Here is a 22,339-nt window from a genome sequence, read left to right on the forward strand (position 1 = left end):
TTCTTTGATATTGTCCATGTGGAAGATACAAAATCATCTACTTTATTTGTGGTATTCTATCTCGCAATAATCTTCATGTACAAAATATTTGAGGACTAGGTTACGATGGTTCTAGTACTATGCGAGGAGAATGGGATGGTTTGCAAGCTCTTTTTGAATGAATGTCCATATGCATATTATGTTCATTGCTCTGCACATCGTCTACAATTGACATTAGTAGCAACAGCCAAAGTGTTATTCCTATTGAACATTTCTTTTCACACTTGGTTGTTATAGTGAATTTAGTGGATTCTTCTTCCAAACGCCATGATCAATTGCGAATTGCTCATGTTACTCAAATTGCAGAATTGATATCTACTAATCAGCTTGAATCTGGAAGAGCAAAAAAAAAAAAAAAATCAAATAGGGGCATTACAACGTTCAGGAGATACACGATGGGGTTCTCACTTAAGGGCACTTTGTAGTTTGCTTGTTTTGTTTGAGCCCATTCTACTGGTTTTAAGTGATATCATCAATGACAAAAATAGTTTATCTAGTAGGGTAATAGCTGATGGAGCTTATGATATAATGTTATCATTTGAATTTGTGTTTATATTGTATTTTGTTCTTGAGTTGTTAGAAATGACCGACGATCTTTGTCAAATTCTACAATACAAGTCTCAATATATTATAAATGATATGTAATTGGTAATACAAAAGAACTTATTTAGAAATTTAGAGAGAATAGATGAGATCAATTATTTGACAAGGTGAAGAGTTTTTATGATAAACATGAGATAGAAGTACCAGACATGCAAGCTCCTTATTGATCAGTTAGAGGGCGACTGAGTAAAGGAAATGTTACCTTAGAACATCATTACTAACACCATAAATTCAATATTACAAGAGATGAATTATTGATTTGATGAAAATACAATAGAATTGCTTCGGCTCAGCTCAACTTTGGATCCAAGAGATGGATACAAATTATTCAATATCAATTACATTTGTAAACTTGTTGAAAAATTTTATCCGAATAATTTTACAAGTCAAGAAAAGTTATATATAAAGTATCAGTTGGATCTTTTTGAGATTAACATTTAGCGTAATCAGTGTTTTCAAAATGTATCAACACTTTTAAAATTGTGTCAATTATTTTCAAAGACTGGAAAGAAAGAGAATTATTGTCTTGTAGACCAATTGATTAGACTTATTTTGACTCTACCAGTTTCTACTGCAACTATGGAACGCGCATTTTCATATATGAAGATTGTCAAGACACGATTGCAAAATAAGATGGAATTTTTAGCTAGTTCATTGCTAATTTACATTGAAAAAGAGATTGTTCAGACTTGGAGTGTTGAATCAATTATTGATGAATTTGAGACAATGAAAAAACATAGAGTGAGATTTAAAATGGATCAGTATAATAAATAAATTGGTAAATAATTATTTTTATATCTACTTTTATCTTGCTAATTATATTATAATGATTAAAGTAGTTTTTTTTTTTAATCATTTTTGTAGGTTTTATTGCTACCGAAGATGCTATTCATGACAAATTGAAAATTTTGAAATTGTACATGTTGCTCTAATTATAGCTTTATTTTGGAATGGTATATGTTGCTCTATTTTGTGTAAGTTGTTTTACCTTATTATTTTATTTTAATATTTTTCATTATAGTAAGTTAAATTATATATTTTTTTAAAAATTAGAATATCTGTCTAAAATCTAAATAGAAACTATTATTATTTCCTATATTCATATCAATGAATATATTTTTTTTTTATAATTGATTATCTAAAAAAAATTTTTCCCCACTCGTATAATTTTCCTGGCTTCGTACTTGTTAGTGACATTATTGTTTTTAGCTTACAGGTATATCATTTAGGGTTTTACCTTTAGAGTTTAAGGGTTAAAAAATTTCACCCCCCACATATAATTTTCCTAGCTCCGTCCCTATCCGTGACATCATTTTTTTTAATTTGCAAGTATATTATTTAGAATTTTGCCTTTAGAATTTAGGAGTTGAGTTATAGAATTAAGCAAAAAAAAATTTTAAACTTGAAAATACTTATATATGCACGGAGTATGCGGTATTTATATATATATAACTGGAGTTTCACTACTTGAAACTCGAATGAACTTAGTAGCGGCTAAAATAGCCAATTTTAGAGACAATACTAATCTCCCTTTAAATAAGGAAAATGGATTGTCATCTCTAAAGAGATTGAAAACACAGACTTGGTCGTTATCAAAATGCCAAGCATATGTAATTCAGGACTTGAAACTCAAATGAACTTATTAGGGGATGAGATAGCCAATCTTAGAGATAATATTAATATCATGCCCCGAGGGTATACTTATCCGTTAATCAGACGGGTACCCTCTAATGATAATATGAGAAATACAATATCGAACCAATTCAAGCTAACACAAATATCAATGCGATATAAAATCACTAAACTCATAACAACTGACGCGTATATATATGCATGTCCATGTGAACATATTAATCTACACAAGATAACAATTATACCATTATTACAAAATTTCATCGATTCAACGAAGGAAAGAAAATAATAAACAACAGCAGTATAATAGAAAAATAAAACAACTCGATAGCAATCCAAACTCGAGTGGGACCAACAACTAGGACCTCTGAGCGACACGACACATACTCTACTTGCTAACCTAGAAATAGAGGAAAAACAAGAGGTAGTGAGTACAAAATACTCAACAGGTATAAGAAGATAGTGCATGATCAACCTGCTCCACCAGGTACAACCAATAAATCACCTGTATAAAGCAAACACATAATAAGCACATAACAAATATATATCAAGTTCTGACTGCGCGCAAACTCATGCTACCACTATTTGGTCTAGTGGCCAGTCTAGGTAATTGTCTGCGGGCAACTCATGCTTCCACTATATGGTCTAGTGGGCATACATGATAAGATAGATATCTAGCTCCTCAGCTACTGATTGTGGGTGGAATCATGTTACCACTATCTAGTCTAGTGGGCAGTCAGAACATATAAATGTCACTATCTACTGGTGAACTCACGCTACCACTAGATGGTCTAGTAGGCAAATAGGACGTGCAATTGTCTAACTACGAACTATGGGCGACAACACACTACCATAGATGGTCCCGCGAGCAGTTGTATGTATCATGACCGCTGATAACTCTCTCAATGACGAATGAGAGATAATGGTCGACATGATAGAACAACGTAACGATAAGTAAAAAAATGAATAATTACATTCAATATAACACTCTATAATCACCCCTCGGTCTAACCTCACTAGCGTATAGGCATGAACCTAAACAACAAATAAGGGTCTAGTGGGGTACTTGACATCCTATACTACAGTATAATCTGGCTAACAATAAGCACAAGTTCAAATCATCAACCAGGGGTCTCAGGATACTCAACATCCTACACTATAGTATGATGATATCATACATATATAAAATAAAAAATGAAAAATCATGAGACTGCATAGATATAAAATGGATTATCTCTAAGGTCAAGCAATATAAGGTCAAGCTCAAGAGATAAAATGAATAGAGTGAAGATAAGCAAATAAATGCTACCTAATCAATATATAATCAGATATAATCATACACTAAGATCAAAGATCTAAAGAAGACAAACAGGAACTACCCACCTCATTGTAGATCGTCTTAACCGTCTTCAAATCAAAGGTCTGCCTCGAGTTCAAATCCTAGCTATAAGTATAGGCAAAAAAAAAAAAAAAAAATTTAAGGACGTATAACCAATTAATCAACCTATTAACTAATTAATCTATTGATTAATTAATTAGCTCATCAATTTATCAATTAATTTAATTAACCTTTTCGCTACATTAATTGATCCGGTGATGATCTAGGAGGGCCCACTGCCGAGGAGATTCAACGTTCGGATGGTCGTCAGAGTCAAAAGGTGGTCAGCTAAGAGACTAGCTGAGCCGAAGTCCCCATAGGCCGAGCGGCAGGAGGAGTTTGTGACAGTAAGGCCGAGCCCACAACCCGATCAGCCTAAAGAGTTCAAGGAAGGCGGGCTGAATCTAAGACGGGCCTAGGAAAGAGATGCTCGAGCTGATCGGAATAGATACACTCATAGAAGGCCAAAGTGTTGGCCGGCCTGTAGGATAGGCCAAAGGAAGTGTCAACAGATTAGCGGCTGACATTTAAGAAGGGAAATATGTCTTAACATCCTTTTGGGAGTCAATGCCGTCGGCTGACGGCGCGAATGGATAGGAAATCGTACGGAAGAAGATTGCGCTGCCTTGGCAGAAAGTCGTCCGCCCCATTATGGTAAGGTGTCAGGGATCCTTTCCTGATACTAGCTATTGAGGAAAGCTTAGGAAGTCGTATCCGCCCGGGAAGTGTATAGTCAACTCGTCGAAGCTCTATATAAGAAGAGGAGTGGCTACTCGCGGAGGTACGCGCAAATACGTCTTGGAGCCCCACCATTCACTTCTTCATTTCCTTCATTTTTCTTCCTGCGGTTGTGTGACTTGAGCATCGGAGGGTCATCGCCGGGAACCCCTTCCCGGCTTGGCACTAACGACTTGTGATTGCAGGAGCGAGGCGTTTCCACCGCACACGGAGGTCCGCATCAGCGTTATTTCCCGGCAGCCGTCCACTCAGCTTCAGGGCAGGATCAAATTGGCGTCGTCTGTGGGAAATCAACCTGAACCCGGAAGCAGAGGATGGAAGACGCCGGACGACCAACAACCGTAACGCTGACGACAGAAGAGTTGAAAAGGTTAATCCAAGCCGAAATAGCAAAAGCAATGGAACAGCAACAGCGAATGCTAGCCGAGCGGCCAGCACAAGAGCCAGCCATCTCAGGGTCCGGCCAGCCCGGAGATCCTGGTCGCAGGGTTGAACCTATAGTCCAGCTAGTCGGCGACAAAAGATCAGAGACGACTGGACCAGCACCAAACGCACCAATCCCATTTCACCGAGCGTTGTTTAGGACACCCTCAGAGGAAGAAGGCGGAGCCCAACGAGACCGAGGTTCCTCGTCAGATGAGGCGCCCGAGAGGGATGCAAGGAAGGGAAAAGTGCCGCGAGATGGGGATTCACTCGAGCGGATCAATGGTCAGTTCTCGCAAGGAATCATGGAGGACCCCTTACCTCGCCATTACACCCCATTGGCAATTGGGGAATACAATGAGAGCACCGATCCAGATGATCACTTGGCCAAGTTCGACAACGCGACCACTCTCCATGCACCAGTACACCGATGGAGTAAAGTGTAGGGTATTCCAAACAACACTTTTGGGACCGGCTCAACGGTGGTTCACCCGGTTACCGACCGGGTCCATACGTAGCTTCAAGGATTTCCGGGCCGCTTTCTTGCATCACTTCGCAAGTAGTCGCCGGCATCAGAAAATGAGCGTCAACTTGTTTTCACTAAAGCAAGGTCCTCGAGAAGCGCTCAGGGCGTATATCCAGCGATTTAACCAGATGGCAATGGACATACCAGCAGTCTCATCAGAAGTACTGGTAAATAATTTCACTCAAGGGCTCGTGGAAGGTGAGTTTTTCCGATCTCTCATTCGTAGGCCCCCGAAGGATTTCGCTCATCTTCAAAGGAAGGCCACGGAATACATCAATATAGAAGAAGCACAAGCAGCTCGAAGGAAAGAGGCGCCAACCGACCCTCAACAGGCGCCCGATCGGAGGAGACCAAGCAACCACCTGTTGGTGCAACATCCCTCAGGTCAAGGTTGACCTGGTTGACCAAGCTGAGTCTTGATTTGGGTTCAGATGTTTGACAATAAGATATTGATTGAAGAAGAGTCAAGTAGGTCAAGGATGACCGGATACTTGACTGGGAAGTCCTAACTGGGATGTTAGGCAGGAGGAAAATCCTGGTGAGTGAAGCCAGGTGAAAGACCTAGTGAGTGAAGCTAGGCAATTGGGAAGTCCTAGTGAGTGAAGCTAGGCAGGAGAAAAATCCTGGTGAGTGAAGCCAGGTGAAAGACCTAGTGAGTGAATCTAGGCAATTGGGAAAGTCCTGGTGAGTGAAGCCAGGCAAGAGAAATCCAGATGGGTCAAGGTTGACCAGACATCTGGTGAGAGTCCAAGTAGGTCAAAGGGATTGACCGGATACTTGGCACGAGGAAGAAAAGTCCAAGTAGGTCTTAGGGAGTGACCGGATACTTGGCAAGAAGAGAAAAGTCCAAGTGGGTCAAAGGGATTGACCAGACACTTGGTGAGAGAGTCTTAGCTGGCCAAGGGTGACCGGATGCTAGGTCTTATGTACCAACAAGTCATGGTTGACTAGATGTTGGTTTAGGGGGCTTTGGGCTTGGTTTTGGGCAAAAACCAAGGTTTGGATTGATCCGTGGATTGATCCGGCAGAGGTTTGGATTGATCCGTGATTGATCCGGAGTTTGGATCGATCGGTGGATCGATCAGAAGATCTGGATCGATCCACCGATCGATCCGGTGAGTCCTGAACAGAACCTCTTTGGATCGATCCGTGGATCGATCGGAGGTCCCAATCGATCGATGGATCGATTGGGGGCCCTGTGAGCAGATAAGTCTTGGATCGATCCGTGGATCGATCCGAAGTTTTTCCGAGCGATCTGCAGATCGATCCGTGGATCGATCCAAAGCCTCCCCGATCGATTGGGAGCAATCCAATCGATTGGGATTCGACCGTTGGCGTCGTTTATAGCTGTTGGCGTGCGATTCCTTCGGCAGAACTTCACCGATTCATTCCAGATTCAACACAGCTCCTCCCCAGCACTCTCTAAGCTCCTCACCGCCAGTTCTTGAAGGTTCTTGGAGGTTCATCCAAGTCAAGAGGCGAGTTGCAACGAGAAGAAGAAGAAGCTAGGGTTTTTACTGCATTTCTTGTAAGCTTTTGCTTATTCTTTACTACCCTTTCTTCTTCTTGTACTGAGAGTCTTGTAGGGCTTCTCCGCCCTCGGTAGTTACCGAAAAGGAGTGTTTTCATAGTGGAGGGTGCGTGCGTGGTGTGGATCCTTGGATTAGTCATCTCCGTTGGAGGTGGATACCAAGTAAACTCCTAGTGTTAGCGTGTTTGTGTTTGTTTATGTATTTTCCGCTGCGCATTCTTGAAGAAACAAGCAACACCGAGCAACGAGCACGCGACGAGCTATTCACCCCCCCTCTAGCTACTTTTGGTCCTAACACCACCAACCTCCGACCGGTCCTAGGGCCGCAGGGTCTCAACCGTATCCTGAGCCGAGAACGCATGCAGTCCATATGGAGGTCGCCCAACTCAAGAAGGGCAAAACGTGGACCCCGATGTTCTGTAAGTTCCATCAATCAGGGACGCACAACACATGGGAGTGCCGAGGCGACCCTAATGTGCATCGGCCCACGCCCAAGGAGTATAGACGTCGATCGCCCACGCTGGATCGACATCCCGAGTGCCGAATCGACCGAAAAGTCGAGAATCGAAGGGCTCAAGAGCCGCAGGAGCATCGTCCCTGAGAAAGAAGCCCTGCCCGCGCCTCAGCCGATCGGAACAGACATTCAGCACGAGAAGAGGAGAACAGGAGGAACGCTTCCCGTGGAGAAATTGGGATGATCTTGGGTGGCCCGACCGGGGGAGATTCCAACCGAGCCCGGAAGGGCCACACGCGGCAGCTAACCATCTACGCTGTAGGATGCAGCAAGGAGAAAGCAGAGGGGCCCGAGATCAGCTTTGGCCCTAAGGACTTGGAGGGGGTCGAAATCCCTCATGATGATGCGCTGATCATCAAGGCGGTGATCGCAAACTACACCATCCGCCGGACTTTCATCGATACAAGAAGCTCGGTAAACATTATTTTTAAACAAGCATTCGATTTATTACAGATTGATAGGGCTGAGCTCTTGCCCATGGCAACACCACTGTACGGCTTCACTGGCAACGAAGTCTTGCCAATCGGTCAGACAAGATTGGCTGTCTCGCTCGGAGAAGAGCCCTTGATTAGGACGCGCACCATGAACTTCATCGTGGTAGATGCGCCCTCGGCATACAACGTGATATTGGGCTGACCAGCTCTCAATGAATTTCGAGCTGTGGTATCGACCTACTGCCAGAAGATTAAATTCCTGGTGGGGAATCTGGTAGGCGAAGTGCGAGGGGACCAGGTGGCAGCGCGACTGTGTTATGTGGAGATGGTCAAGGCAGACGCTAAAGCTGCCAAGAAGTGCCCCCGATTGGAAGTGAACGCCATCAGAGAGAAGCCGCCCCCGCTGGTATACGACAACAAGGAGGAGGTGCAGATACATCCGAGTTGATCTGAGGCTACCACCTTCGTAGCCTCTGATCTGACCGTCCCGCAAAAAGAGAAGTTGGTAGCTTGCCTTCAAAAGAACCACGATGTGTTTGCCTAGTTGACGCACGAATTGCCTGGCGTCGATCCAAGTGTGGTGTTGCATGAACTACACGTTCGGCCAGACACCCGACCAGTCAAGCAAAGGAAGCGTGACTTTAGCGCTGAGTAAGATTTGATTATCCGGGCTGAGGTAGAGAAGCTACTGGAGGCCGGACACATCAAGGAAATTCAGTTTCCGACCTGGCTAGCCAATGTAGTGTTGGTTTCCAAGCCAGGTAATAAATGGCGGGTGTATTGATTTCAGGGATTTAAACAAGGCCTGTCCCAAGGACTCCTACCCGCTACCCAGGATAGACCAGATGGTGGACTCGACGGCCGGATGCGAGCTGATTTGCATGCTTGATGCCTATCAAGGCTATCATCAGGTGCCACTCGCACGCGACGACCAGGAGAAAGTCAGTTTCGTCACGGCCAACGGGACGTACTGTTATAAGGTCATGCTGTTCGGATTAAAGAACGCATGCGCCACCTATCAGAGAATGATGAACAAGGTGTTCTGGAAGTAGATCGGACGAAATTTGGAGGTATATGTCGACGACATACTCATTAAGTCACTCCGATCTGTCGACCTGTGTGCAGATGTGGAAGAAACGTGTCGAACGCTGCGAAAGTACGGGATCAAGCTAAACCCAGCCAAGTGCCTGTTCGACGCTAAAGGTGGACGGTTTCTGGGATACATAGTCACTGAGTGGGGAATCGAAGCGAACCTGAGTAAAGTAAGAGCTCTCTAAGACATGGCACCGCCCCGCAACCAGAAGGAGGTACAAAGGTTGACTGGGAGAATCACGGCCCTATCAAGGTTCATATCAAAATCAGTTGACCGGAGCCTGACATTTTTCAAGATTTTAAGGCGAGCGACCAAGTTCCAGTGGGATGGCAAATGTGACAGGGCCTTCAAAGAACTCAAGCAATATCTCAGCTCCTTGCCCATCCTAGCCAAGCCAACTGTGGGGGAGTCGCTTTTAATTTATTTATCGTCCACTGAGCATGTCATCGGTTCAGCGTTAATCACTGAAAAAGGGGGGAATCAGCAACCGGTGTATTTTTTAAGCCACATATTGAAAGACGCTGAGTTACGCTATATAGGTCTCGAGAAGCTTGCTTACGCTCTGGTCCTCGCTGCCCGAAGGTTTCAGCCGTATTTCTTGGCTCACCCCATAATCGTGATGACTAATAGCGCCTTGGGTCGGGTCCTGCTCAACCCTGAAGCATCTGGCCGGTTAATCAAATGGACCACTGAGCTCAGTGAGTTCGACATACAATACCGACTCCGGTCGGCTATCAAAGCATAGGCGTTGGCGGATTTCATTACAGAAGTACCAGACCCTGAGCCAGAATCCCCATGGAGGGTATACGTTGACGGATCATCCGCCTGACCGGGTAGTGGAATAGGTATCCTGCTTATATCCCCGAAAGAAGATCGAATGCATCTATCCATTCGATTGGACTACCGAGCCACCAACAACGAAGTTGAATATGAAGCTCTCATAGCTGGCCTTCAAGCCGCTCGGCATGTCGGGGCCACCAAGGTACTCTTACATTCGGGTTCACAGTTGGCAGCCCAGCAGTTGAATGGAACTTTTGAAATCAATAGCGCTCGGCTCAGATTATATGCGGACGCCTTTGAAAAGCTCAGGGCCAATTTCCAAGAGGTCGTTATTTACAAAATACCCCGATCGGAGAACCATGCAGCGGATGAACTGGCGAAGCTGGCTAGCGCGGTGACGCCGATCGTCGCAGTTGTCCCATCGAGCAGGTCTCCCTAGTGGCGCATGTTGATAGGTCAGTAGAAATACCACTTTCGAAAGACTGGAGGACACCCATCATTAGGTTCCTCCAGTCTGGAACCTTACCAGGAGATCGCGAAGCCGAGTGAGTTTTAAGAAGGAGAGCTGCTCGGTTCACTATGGTTGGCGAGCAATTGTATAAAAAAGCCTTCTCACGCCCTCTGCTCAAGTGTGTGGGTACTGAGGACGCCGAATACATCCTTCAAGAAGTACATCAGGTGTCCTGCGGGGGACATGCGGGCGGACGATCGCTGGCGAAGAAAATTATCCTAGCAGGGTATTTTTGGCCAACACTCCAGAGCGATGCGAGCAAGGCAGTAGCTACTTGCTTGTCCTGCCAAAAATACAGTAATCTGAGTCACCGACCAACCTCCAAGATGAAAGTGTCCACTGTGGCATGCCCATTCGACCAGTGGGGAATGGACATAGTTGGTCCTTTTCCTATGGCAACCGGTCAGAGAAAATTCCTGCTGGTGGCTGTTGATTATTTTTCAAAATGGGTGGAAGCCGAGCCACTGGCCAAAATAATCGAGCAGATGGTCAAAAAGTTTATCTGGCAGCATATAATTTGTCGGTTCGGCATTCCTTGTCGGCTCATTTCGGATAACGGGCGACAGTTCGTTGGTCAGGAGCTCGGAGAATGGTGCAAAGGGTACGACATCGAACAACACTTCACCTCCGTGGCGTATCCTCAGAGCAATGGTCAAACTGAAGTAGCCAATCGAGAGATCCTGCGAATACTTCGGGTGCGGCTCGATCACATGGGGGGCAGCTGGGTAGACGAGCTACCCAGTGTGTTATGGGCGTTGCGGACGACTCCCAAGGAAGGAACTGGCTTCACGCCATTCCATTTAGTATATGGAGGAGAGGCGGTCGTCCTAGTCGAGGTCGGGATTGAGTCCGATCGGGTGCTTCGCTACGACGAAGAAAACGGGGGAAGGCGACGGATGGAGCTTGACATGGTTGACGAAACGCGCGACAAAGCGGCCGCCCGGCTAACAACTTACAGACAAAGGATGCGGCAAAACTATAATCGCCGGGTAATCCCCAGATCTTTCCAGGTGGGCGACCTAGTCTGGAAAAGGGTCAAGCCGGTCGGGGATGTCAAAAAGCTTGAAGTTCCATGGAGGAGTCCATTCAAAGTCGTAGAAAGGCTGCGGTCGGGTGCATACTACTTGGAGGACACGGAGGGAAGGAGGCTGGATAGACCGTGGAGCGCAAATCACCTCCAACCTTACAGAGCCGGATGAGAGGTGAGCGAATGAATTCATGTACACGTGCATGTATGTATGTTTCCTTGGATGTAGGAAGAAAACAATTGGATCTCTCCTAAACCCCTTCCTATCAAACGCGTCATCGGCGGTCAAGCGGCGACCTTAAACCCTCGCGTCATCGGCGGTCGAGCGGCGACCTTAAACACTCGCGACAGCGGTGATCGATTGGAGACCTTAAAATCCTGCGTGATCGATCGACAAGTAAGAGCAAGACGATCGCCTAAGCATATTCAAAGATGAGCAAAATATTGAAGAAAATCATCAAAGATAAGACAGAAACAAGTCACGTCATAAGAGTTTATGCCAACCGGATGCACACGGTGGCCGACTAATACAACCCAAAAAAAAATCACTTGGTAAATCAGGCTGACAGAAACGCTTTCAAGGGTTCACTCCAAATAATCTAAAGCATCGTCGAGGATAGAGGCATTAAGCTGGTCGCGATCAATCGTGGAGCCGGGCAGATCGGCAGGCAGATGCCCCTTTTTCTTGAGTTGATCAAAAATGTTGTCCACAGCGCAGCCGAAAAGTCGGAGAACTCGGTCGACGAACTTATTCACGAAGGTGTCGGACCGGATGTAAGCCACCTTCATCACTTCGAATCGGGTAGGCTCGCTTTCTTTATGAGCTTCCAAGGCCGACCGGGCGCTCTCCAGATCCGCCTTCACCATCGCAAGATCGGCGTCTTTGTCGGACAGCTGGCTTCTTAGAGTGGCTTCCCCAGACTCGCGAGCCTGCCGCTCGGATAACAACAGACCTTCAATATTTTTTAACTTGTCTTCTGTCTGCTTTAATTTCTGCTCGAGAGCCCGGGCTTCCACAGTTTTCTTCTCCAGATCCTCAACAACCCTTTGCTTGCGGTTGGTGGCCAGGGTGATCTTGCCTTCAAAGGTGGATATCTCTTTCTTGAGTCGGTAAATATACCTGACTTGCTCAGCGCTCTTGCCCCGCTCGGCAGTCAGTAGTTCCTTGCTCTTAGCCAGGTTGGCCTGCAGTTGAGCCACCTGGGTGTCATTTAAACCATGAGTGGTTCTCGACTGGCCGGGGGCTTCCTGCAACCGTTTCAGCTCATCCTCCACAAAGGCGAGCCTCTAGCTCATAGCCAGGTCGTCCACCCAAAACTGTGGAAGTCAGAAGTAGAAGTGGATCAAAAGCAAGGCTAAATTAATAAGTGAGGAAGCCAAAAGGAAAACTCACCCCGGTGATCTGCTTAGTGTAGCTGTTTGCTAACACACCGGGAGGGGCAGCGGCCGCCCGGGCGCGGGCATCTTCCCATATCTCAGCCAATTGGCTCCGAATGATAATCCGGTGTTCAGTCTGATCGGCTGAGCCACCCGACGCCAAAAGATCTTCGGTAGGAAGGTGGAGTGTGGCTGTTACATGTCTCCGGCGAGTTGTGGCCGAATGGGAAGAGGCCGATCAGCCCACGCTAGAGGAGGTGGGTATGGGGTTGATGCTTGACCTCAAGATGCGGCCTTGAGTCGATAAGGGTGGCAGACTAACGACAGGAGAGTCGACGAGAGGGTCGGAAGGTGTGCGGTCGGACGAGACGTGGACGACCTCCGACGATATCGGGCCAGAAGCGCCGGTCCGATCGGCTACCCTTTCAACTAAAGACATAGAGCAAGCAGCTTTTTTTGCCCGACGCCTTTTGCGTGCGTTCTCGAGCGGTGCCTCAGATTGCAAGCCCTCCTCCGGAACAAGTTGAGCCGCCGGAGGCTCTGCGATTGACGCTTCCACCGTCGTTGAGCCGGCCGACACCAGGTTCGACTCCCCACCAGCTTCCTGAGTAAGCCCCTGCTCGGGCATTAGCGGTTCGGGGAGATCTGCCGGTTGAAACCCCCGCTCAGCCAAGACTTCAACCACTACCTTGTCAACATCGGCAGTGGTGAGCTTCAATTGTCCGATCAAGCGTGCCCTCATCATGATGTCAGTTGCAAAATAAAGAGAGAAATCAGTTAGATAAAGATGAAAAAGGTAAAGGGATGATGTACCTATGTTGACTGGCTCGGACGGGCTGATCGGACTAATGCCAAAAAGTGCCAAAACTCCCTCCTCCAACAACTTGTGAATGCTGAACTTCTGGCCAGCCAGCATGGAGGCAGCAAGCAAGTAAGCAGGAGTATTCTTGTACCGAGGCAACAAGGGTTGAGGCCCCAGCGAAAGTTGCCAAGTGGTTTGGAAGGAAGGTCGATCGGGGAAGCAAACAAAGAAGAAGTATTCTCGCCAATGCTTATTAGAGGAAGGCATCCTGTCAAAAAAGACCAGGCCCGGTCGAGCTTGCAAGAGAAAGGTGCCTGGCTGATCGGAAAGCTTCGGGTAGTAAAAAAAGTGAAAAATCGAGGGGGTCAAGGGGATGCGATGTAAACGGAATAAGATGATTACCCCACACAAAAGGCGAAAGGAGTTCGAGACTAGCTGGGAGATGGATAAGCAAAAGTATTTACAAACATCCAGGATGAATGGATGGAGAGGAAGCCGTAGGCCGGCAGCAAACTGGTCGCGGAAGAAGTAGACGCAGCCAGTCGGCGGAACAGAAGGCCGATCGGTGACATGGATCTCGTAGCCGGGAGGAAATTCTAAGGTATTGGCTAGAGTTCTAGCGTCCTACTCGTCAAACCTAGACTCCATAGTATCGTACCAAGGGCCAGGGGCATAAGAGGAGGGCTTGGATGTGCCAGCCATAGCAAACGGAATGAAGTGAAAGAAGACGGGAAGAAAAACAAGCCGGAAAAGGAAGACAGGGGCAAAGAAAGGAGTTTGCCGGAAAAGCAAAGAAGGTATAACAAAAAGGAGCCACAGAAGAGGGCGATAAACTCACCCGAGATGGAAGTAGCAAGGGAAGTAGAAAGAGTCGCCGAAGAACACGGAAGAAATCGCTGAGGGGAACAGACGAAGCCACCAGAAACAAAAGCACGAAAGAAGACGACGATGTTAAGCTTATAAACACCCAGAGATCTCGCTTGGCCGTCCAATAGACCGCACGAACATCTAGAGGCAGATATGGCCGTTCAAATTCAAAAAGCCCAAAGGTCACATCCCAACGGGTCACGTCAAATGTGTGTCGACAGAGGGAGACGCGTGGCGTGCCTCGATAGGGCAACTACCAGAGTAATTAAGGAAGCATGCGGCGCATCAATGCGTCAGGGTGATACGATTTCCAAGAGAGATCGCCCAGGCAACGGCTCCCTGAGCCGATTAAGCAAGTTATATAGCTCAGACGGTCCTTCGTTCCTGCCGATCGGCTAGCCGAGAGCAGTTCGTCGAAAGGAAAATCAGGGCCAGATAACCGAGCGCTGGGCAAGAGGCATAGTTGACCAAAAAACCCGGCAAGAGATTGTCTTTTCACACCAGTTGGTCCAGTCAGTCAGACTTATAGCCTCCTTCGACTAGACTTAAAGGGGAGGCATGTGATCTGGTGATGATCTAGGAGGGCCTACTATCGAGGAGATTTAACGTTCGGATGGTCGTCAGAGTCAAAAGGTGGTCAGCTAAGAGACTAGCTGAGCCGAAATCCCCATAGGCCGAGCGGCAGGAGGAGTTTGTGGCAGTAAGGCCGAGCCCACAACCCGATCAGCCTAAAGAGTTCAAGGAAGGCGGGCTGAATCTAAGACAGGCCGAGGAAAGAGATGCTCGAGCCGATCGGAATAGATACACCTGTAGAAGGCCAAAGAGTTGGTCGGCTGGCAGGATAGACCAAAGGAAGTGTCAACAGATTAGCGGCTGACATTTAAGAAGGGAAATATGTCTTAACATCCTTTTGGGAGTCAATGCCGTCGGCTGACGGCGCGAATGGACAGGAAATCACACGGAAGAAGATTGCGCCGCCTTGGCAGAAAGTCGTCCGCCCCATTATGGTAAGGTGTCAGGGATCCTTTCCCGATACTAGCTATTGAGGAAAGCTTAGGAAGTCGTATCCGCCCGGGAAGTGTGTAGTCAACCCGTCGAAGCTCTATATAAGAAGAGGAGTGGCTACCCGCGGAGGTACGCGCAAATACGTCTTGGAGCCCCACCATTCACTTCTTCATTTCCTTCATTTTTCTTCCTGCAGTTGTGTGACTTGAGCGTCGGAGGGCCGTCGCCGGGAACCCCCTCCCGACTTGGCACTAACGACTTGTGATTGCAGGAGTGAGGCGTTTCCACCGCATACGGAGGTCCACATCAGCGTTATTTCCCGGCAACCGTCCACTCAGCTTTAGGGCAGGATCATTAATCAAAATGAATAAATTAGTTAATTATATAACAACCAATTATCTAACTTACCTATTTAATCAGGTCACATTAATTAAAAAATAATCTACTAATTAATCTAGTAATTAATTAAACTTAAATAGTAAATCATAACCAAATTAATCCATCAATTACAACTTACCAACTATAATCAAACCTGATGCGGATATAGGGGGATGACTTAGATGTAATAAGGAAGGGGAGAAAGGGAAGTTTGGTCTTTTGGCTTTGTGAGGGTTTGTTGTATTAAAATGACATTGTTCATCCAGGAGGGGGGGGGGGGGGGGGGGCAGGTTCGTGCTCCTTTCCGCCGCCAGCCACCAGGGAGAGGCTCTCTCCTTCTCAAGCTCTCCGCCGGCGGCGACGAAGCCGCCGACGCTCCCTTCTTCCTCTCCTCTACCCTCCATTACTCCGGCCTTCTCATTCCAGTGCCGCCGCCATGAGGAGGAAATAGGGGGGCTCGCTAGGTTCGTTGTTGCCGCTGCCGCCGTCGGCCTTCTCCTCTCTCCCTCTCCTCTCGTCGACAGTCACGACCTTGGCCCGAGAGGTCGCCTCTCTTCAGTTTTCCTAGCGCTGGCCATCTCCAGCGAGGCCGCCCCTGCTTCTTTACCTTCTCCTCGTCGATCCAGGCCGCCGCGAGGAAGACACCTCATGTCCTCCTCCTTTGTCGGTTGTCACCTGCTGGAACAGAGGCACTGCTTCTCTTCTTGCCGTAAATCTCCTTCGGCGTGGGCTTCCTCGTGCCCGACCAGCACGATAGAAGTGTATACAAATGGTATATTCACTGCCGCCGACGCCAGCCATGTCCAGCAGCCGCTGGCATCGCCCTGCAGTGGGCGCCGCCTCCGGCCACAGCCGCCTCTGGCAGCCAGCGCCTCCGGCGTCCAGCATCGTCACCCTCCGGGTCGTCGCTGTCCGAGGGTTCAGGTATCGTACTATGCCTATATTCCGGCCTGCGAGCCGAGAGCGTGTTCGGCCTTCGCGCTGAGGTTGAATTCCGGCCTGCAAGCCAAGGTTGTAGTCGGACAATGCATCATCCTACGGATCCATATCGCGTCTGGCTCCGAGCCACTGGAGCCAGCTACTCACCGAGCGGACGTTTATCTACTATTCAGAGTCGCGACGACTCGGTCAGTATCCCGATCAGCTTATCCACCTATCCGAGGGCGCCCCCCGGGGCCAGGGTACGTCTCTGTACTCATATCTCATTTACGTCATTATTCTGCTAGTCAATTATTCGACTGCTTATATATTTGTGGGATTCGCCTCGAGCACCGAGGTACCAGAGACCGGGACAACCCGATCGATGGCTACAGGTATTGTTGACCCGAGGATTCCGGGCGACTTGGTCAACACAGGAGACAGATCACCATCCGGGTCATGGGGATGCGGTCAACCTTCCAGACACATCACACCGGCAGGTTCGTCTTCTTAGCTTCCCGACAGGATCAAATTGGCGCCGTCTGTGGGAACACACCTGGTCTGGAACGTGAAGACGGACGACCCGGAAAGTTCCGACATCCTCATGGCCTTGAGGAGTTTCGACGAGTATATCGTATCCTCCTCACTCAACGGGTATTCGGGAGTCGAGAAATTGAGTCAGAACCTTTGCTGGTCGGCAGGTCAGTTTTTCAATTATGTTCTCTTTTGATCATAGAATTTATCATAGTTTCTCGAGCGAGGACTCCCGTGCCGATCGGCCGGGTTTCCATCATATCCGAGCCTTTGGCTCAATGTCGAAGACCCCGTGCCGATCGGCCGGGAGTATATTATCCGAGCCCCGGCTCGTTGTCGAAGACCCCGTGCCGGTCGGCCGGGCGTATATTATCCGAGCCACCGGCTCGATGTCGAAGACCCCATGTCGGCCGAGGGAGGTATCAGAGGGCTCGTGCGGTCGGTGACGATGGGAATGTGGTCGGCGTCTTCTGCGTCGGCCAGGTGTATATTATCCTAGCCACCGGCTCGATGTCGAAGACCCCGTACCGATCGGTCGGGCGTATATTATTCGAGCCACCGGCTTGATGTCGAAGACCCCGTGCCGATCGGCCGGGCGTAGACCCCGTACCGATCGACCGGGCGTATATTATCCGAGTCACTGTCTCGATGCTGAAGACCCCGTGCCGGTCGGCCGGGCGTATATTATTCGAGCCATCGGCTCGATGTTGAAGATCCCGTGCTGATCGGCCGGGCGTCTATTATCCGAGCCATCGGCTCGATGTTGTAGACCCCGTGCCGATCGGCCGGGCGTATATTATCTGAGCCATTGGCTCGATGTCGAAGACCCCGTGCCGATCGGCCGGGCGTATATTATCCGAGCCACCGGCTCGATGTCGAAGACCCCGTGCCGGTCGACCGTGAGTATATTATCCGAGCTACCGGCTCGATGTTGAAGACCTCGTGCCGATCGGCCGGGCGTATATTATCCGAGCCACCGGCTCGATGTCGAAGACCCCGTGCCGATCGGTCGGGCGTAGACCCCGTACCGATCGGCTGGGCGTAAATTATCCGAGCCACCGGCTCGATGCCGAAGACCCCGTGCCGGTCGGCCGGGCGTATATTATCCGAGCCATCGGCTCGATGTTGAAGACCCCGTGCCGATCGGCCGGGCGTCTATTATCCGAGCCATCGGCTCGATGTCGTAGACCCCGTGCCGATCGGCTGGGCATATATTATTCTAGCTATCGGCTCGATGTCGAAGACCCCGTGCCGATCGGCCGGGCGTATATTATTCGAGCCATCGGCTTGATGTCGAAGTCTCCGTGCTGATCGGCCGAGCGTATATTATCCGAGTCACCGGCTCGATGTCAAAGACCCCGTGCCGATAGGCCGGACATATATTATCTGAGCTACGAGCTCATTGTTGAAGACCGTCGAGCGGCGACGTTAAACTCTAGAGTCGAACCGGCGACTATAAAAATCCCGGCTTGAAGACCGTCGAGCGGCGACGTTAAACTCTTGAATCGAACCGGCGACTATAAAAACCCCAGCTTGAAGACCGTCGAGCGACGACGTTAAACTCTAGAGTCGAACCGGCGACTATAAAAACCCCGGCTTGAAGACCGTCGAGTGGTGACGGACCGTCGAGCGTCGACGTTAAACTCTAGAGTTGAACCGGCGACTATAAAAACCCCGGCTTGAAGATCGTCGAATGACGACGTTAAACTCTAGAGTCGGACCGGCGACTATGAACCCCCCGGCTTGAAGACCGTCAAGCGGCGACGTTAAACTCTAGAGTCGAACCGGCGACTATAAAAACCCCGGCTTGAAGACCGTCGAGCGGCGACGTTAAACTCTAGAGTCGAATCGGCGACTATAAAAACCCCGGCTTGAAGACCGTTGAGTGGCGACGTTAAACTCTAGAGTCGAACAGGCGACTATAAAAACCCCGGCTTGAAGACCGTCGTGAGGCGACGTTAAACTCTAAAATCGAACCGGTGACTATAAAAACTCCGGCTTGAAGATCGTCGAGTGGCGACGTTAAACTCTAGAGTCGGACTGGCGACTATAAACCCCCCGGCTTGAAGACCGTCGAGCGGCGACGTTAAACTCTAGAGTCGAACCGGCGACTATAAAAACCCCGGCTTGAAGACCGCCGAGCGGGGACGTTAAACCCCTGTCTTAATGGCCAGTTCTTCGGGTATTTTTATCTCCCCCGTTTGGGGTCGAGTGGTCTTCACTGGTCTCGGACCAGCTTATCAGCGCATCATATTTCTTATCTCCCCCGTTTGGGGTCGAGTGGTCTTCACTGGTCTCGGACCAGTTTATCAGCGCATTATATTTCTTATCTCCCCCGTTCGGGGTCGAGCGGTCTGTTGGAGTGTATACTGAAAGCCTAAGCTTTGTAAACATTCATTATGAATAAAGAATCACATTTGGTCTAATTATCTATATTTGTTTGTAGTTGTTCATTTAATTTATATTGTAGATAACATAGTATGTGGTGTCACATACAAAAGATGATGTTATCAGTACCTTATAAATTATAAACAGTAGCTCACGACCAGAATGGAAAGGAACAAACCATTAGAAGGTCGTAGTGTAATTAGGTATTAGTTTATCTTGACTATATAATTACACTAGTACACTCAGAGTGTATTGAGTAGGACCATTTGAGGTCGTTCCTTTTATACTGACTTTATAAAGGAACAAAGACCTCAGTTATTATGGAAGTGTGTGCTCTTAATCCTAATATAATAACAAGCACATATGTTTGATATTTATTTCTTTAATTTATCAATGGGTGAGATTTAGTTCGATGAATCAATAAACCCGATAAATTGGGAAATGATATCACTCATAGTGTGTGTTATTATAGAAGGAAACTGTGTCCTAGTGATACTAGGTTGATAATGTCCTCAAGAGGAGCTCATAAAGATTGTCATGTTAAACCCTGCAGGTGGACTTAGTCCGACATGATAATAAGGTTGAGTGGTACTACTCTTGGACTTAGATATTAATTAAATGAGTTGTCAGTAACTCACTTAATTAGTGGACATTCGATATCTTAAACACAGGGAGACTAACACACTCATAATAAGAAGGAGCCCAAAAATGTAATTTGGGATTGGTGCGGTAGTTCAATGATAGTTCTCTAGTGGAATGAATTATCATTGATAAAATTAAGTTGTGTGTTCGGGGCAAACATGGGATGCTTAATTTTATCGGGAGACCAAAACCAATTCCTCCTCTCGGTCCCTATCGTAGCCTCTTATTTATAGAGTACTATACCCACATATACCCACCTTCTATACCCACCTAAAGGGGGCCGGCCAAGCTAGCTTGGGAACCAAGCTAGGGCCGGCCTAAGCTTGGGTTTAAGGTGGCCGGCCCTAGCTTGAACCCAAGCTAGTAGGGCCGGCCATAATTAATTAAAAAGAAAATTTAATTTTAATGTTTATTATTATGTGGAAGATTTAATTTAAAAGAGAATTAAAATTAAAATATCTCTCTTGTAAAAGATTTACAAAAGATTAAAGAAAGAGATTAGATCTCTTTCCTTATTTGTAGATTGGAGAGATGTTTTATTTTCTCTTTAAAATTATTCACATGTTAATAAAATTAAAATTATAGATATTTACTTTTATTAACCATGAAGAGATTTTTAAAGAGAAATTTTATTTTTTAAAATTTCCGGAAACAAATAAGGAAAGTTTTAATTGTTGATTGAAACTTGTCCAATTTGCTTCCTCTTGATGTGGCCGGCCATTAGAGTTTATTTGGGAAATTTTATTTTATTTTTCTCAAATAAATCATGTCAAGGAAATTAAGGAAATTTTATTGTAAATAAATTTCCTAATTTGCCTAGGCCAAGGAATATAAAAGAAGGGGTAGGGGTGCCTTCATGGGAGAACCTCTATTGTTTTCTCTCCCTTTTTCCTTGGTGTTGTGGCCGACCATTACCCTCTCCCTCTCTTCCTCTTGTGGTGGCCGAATACTTCATCTTTCTTGGAGTTCTTGTGGTGGCCGGATACTACTTGGAGAAGAAGAAGAAGAAGGAGAGAAAGCTAGCATCTCTTGGAGCTTGGTTAGTATTTTGATTTTCTTCTTTGGTAAAGTTCTTCCTTTGTGGCCGAACCTTGCTTGGAGGAGAAGAAGGTGGTTGGTGGTTTCTCATCTTGGTAGATCGTTGCCCACACAACGTCCGAGGTTAGAAGAGGAATACGGTAGAAGATCAAGAGGTTTTTCTACAAGGTATAACTAGTAATTTCTATTTCCGCATCATGCTAGTTATTTATGGAAATAATACCAAATACAAGAGGCTTACGTTCTAGTATTTCGAATATGTTTTTTCGAAGTTGTGTTCTTTTGTTTCTTTATTTTCCTTGTGATTTGATTGTTCTCTTTGGTTAACCTAAAGTTATTTTAGGAAATTAAATATTAGCTTTCTATTAAAGGTTTTGTCTAGTCGGTGGTGGTTGCTCCCATATCCAAGAAGGCCATGTGCCTCGCCACGTCAGTACTGGGAACCTTTTATGGAAATTAATATTTAATGGAATTAATAACTTAAGGAGACTTGGGTCGAACGTGTTAAGTTCCGCAGGAGATCCAAGTCAAAACCTAAAAGAACAAATAGATTAAGTTTTGGATCAAACGTGTTAAGTTCCGCAGAAGATCCAAAATTTAATTTAAAAGAACACATGGTAGCTAGGAAAAGGTTCAGATCTTTGTACAAAATTTTTGTACAGTGGAACCTATAGGCTTTCCGAGTAGTAACCAACACGGTCGCCACTGGTCTCGGATCAGTCTTGGATATTCTATCTCCCCCGTTCGGGGTCGAGTGGTCGTCACTGGTCTCGGACCAGCTTCGGATATTCTTTCTCCCCCGTTCGGGGTCGAGTTGTCTTCACTGGTCTCGGACCAGCTTATCATATCATATATCTCCCCCGTTCGGGGTCGAGCGGTCGCCACTGGTCTCGGATCAGCCTTGGATATTCTATCTCCCCCGTTCGGGGTCGAGTGGTCGTCACTAGTCTCGGACCAGCTTCGGATATTCTTTCTCCCCCGTTCGTGGTCGAGTTGTCTTCACTGGTCTCGGACCAGCTTATCATATCATATATCTCCCCCGTTCGGGGTCGAGTGGGCATCACTTGTCTCGGACCAGCTTCAGATATCCTATTTCCCCCGTTCGGGGCCGAGCAGTTTTCAAGAGCATTTATCTCCCCCGTTCGGGGTTGAGCAGTTTTC

The sequence above is a fragment of the Zingiber officinale genome, chromosome 8B (assembly GCF_018446385.1).
Source record: "Zingiber officinale cultivar Zhangliang chromosome 8B, Zo_v1.1, whole genome shotgun sequence".
NCBI classification, from domain to species: Eukaryota; Viridiplantae; Streptophyta; class Magnoliopsida; order Zingiberales; family Zingiberaceae; genus Zingiber; species Zingiber officinale.